The 1487-nt window shown below is 41.6% G+C and overlaps 1 protein-coding gene across 1 annotated transcript in view; it reads right to left on the bottom strand.

Moving 5' to 3' along the window:
* Nucleotides 1–825: 825 nt before the first annotated feature.
* The window catches only part of LOC116382526 (deoxynucleoside triphosphate triphosphohydrolase SAMHD1-like), a 2982-nt gene continuing 2320 nt past the window's right edge, over nucleotides 826–1487 (bottom strand). The window contains exon 4 of the mRNA XM_031845656.1: nucleotides 826–1487. This exon is cut by the window's right edge and continues 338 nt beyond it. The gene's annotated coding sequence lies outside the window, so the exon portion shown is untranslated.

Below are 1487 nucleotides of genomic sequence, written 5' to 3'. Positions count from 1 at the left end.
GGGAGGAGGGGGCTTTGGGATAGCTTTCTGCCAGAGAGGCAAGTGCAGCAGCAGCAGGGTGAAAGAAGAGGCACCTTGCAACAGCTGGTCTCAATTATCCATGGAGGGGCTGCTGAGGAGTGTGTGTCTGTGTGTGTGTGTTTGCAAGTGTTTAAGGTTGAGGCATTGCAAAGGGGGGGGGAGGGTGAGACCACTGGCGCCAGAAGGGGAGCAACAGGTCAGAGAGGATGAAGATTATAAAAATACTAGCAGGCAGTTGGCCTTGGTCCTGCCGGCGCAGTGTGTGTGGGGGTGGTGGATACGTCCATGCCATGGTGCCACAGGATGTGTGTGTGTGTGTGTGTGTGTATGTGTGTCCGTCCACAGTGCATCACGGCGGTGTGCTTCTACGTACATCCTGTGAGATAACCATCCTGGTTTAATATTCTAGATTGAGCAGAAAACAGAACGTCTCAGTACTTCAGATATTTTATTTCTTTAGAATATGAATCCAGATTTAAATAGTTGACATCTGACTTACAGATCAGTTTTTATTTATTGTTTTGTTACTTATTGATTTGTTATTTATGGTAAAGTAGAGAAACAAATGAAGAAGTTTAATCCCAGTAGAGCAGGTTCTCTATCTAATTATCTTAAATAAAGTGGAGCACAGCAACAGGACAGGCCGATCAGTGGCCTCGGGTTCATGAGTGTGACGCCCTCTGGTGGTGAACAAGTGTTGTTACAGGACAACTACTTCTCTCTTGATTTAATACCTCAGTAAACATTGTAAACATGAGTTTATGGTCTCAATCTCCAGTTTCAAGTCTTCTTCAATACTGCATGATGGTCATTTAGTAACTTATGGTTCATTTAGAGTCAAACAGACCATAAAGCAGGGGATGTGATCGTGAAGTTACCGGATAATAAAAAGCTGACTAAACTGAGAGCACGGCGCCCTCTAGTGTTCAACAAGGATACTCACATGAGGACACAACTGAGAGGGAAGAGTTTTATTGTCAACCTCCTTCAGTGGGAATACGACATGAAGGATCTCCCCACACCTCTCGGTAAGTTTCACTTTGCACTCTTTCAAAAATATATAGTTTTTTATGAGACATGTTGGATGACATCATACTTTGGTAAGAGGAAAACATTTAAAATGGTATTTAAAAAAATACCATTTAATATGCTGTACAGATGTTAAAGTTGAGCTACTCACTATCAGAACAATAAATAAGTAAACAACATTACACACCTCTGAAAAATAAATAGATGAATTGTCAGAAACTGTTTGTTGACAGAAACATTTGACGGTAGAGTTTTATACTTACTGTAAAAGTTACGACAACAACAAACCCCTCAAAGCTGAATAAAAGAAAAGCTGTTCAGAGCATCACTCATTGCATTGCTCACCTCACACACACACACACACACACACACACACATGATCGCTTGTTGGAGAGCACTTCAAGTGGAAGAGGAGGTCTAAAGTAAAAACAGATTTA

Source organism: Anarrhichthys ocellatus, unplaced genomic scaffold (genome assembly GCF_004355925.1).
Source record: "Anarrhichthys ocellatus isolate YVR2014 unplaced genomic scaffold, GSC_Weel_1.0 scaffold5, whole genome shotgun sequence".
NCBI classification, from domain to species: Eukaryota; Metazoa; Chordata; class Actinopteri; order Perciformes; family Anarhichadidae; genus Anarrhichthys; species Anarrhichthys ocellatus.
This window is presented reverse-complemented; position numbering and strand designations above follow the sequence as displayed.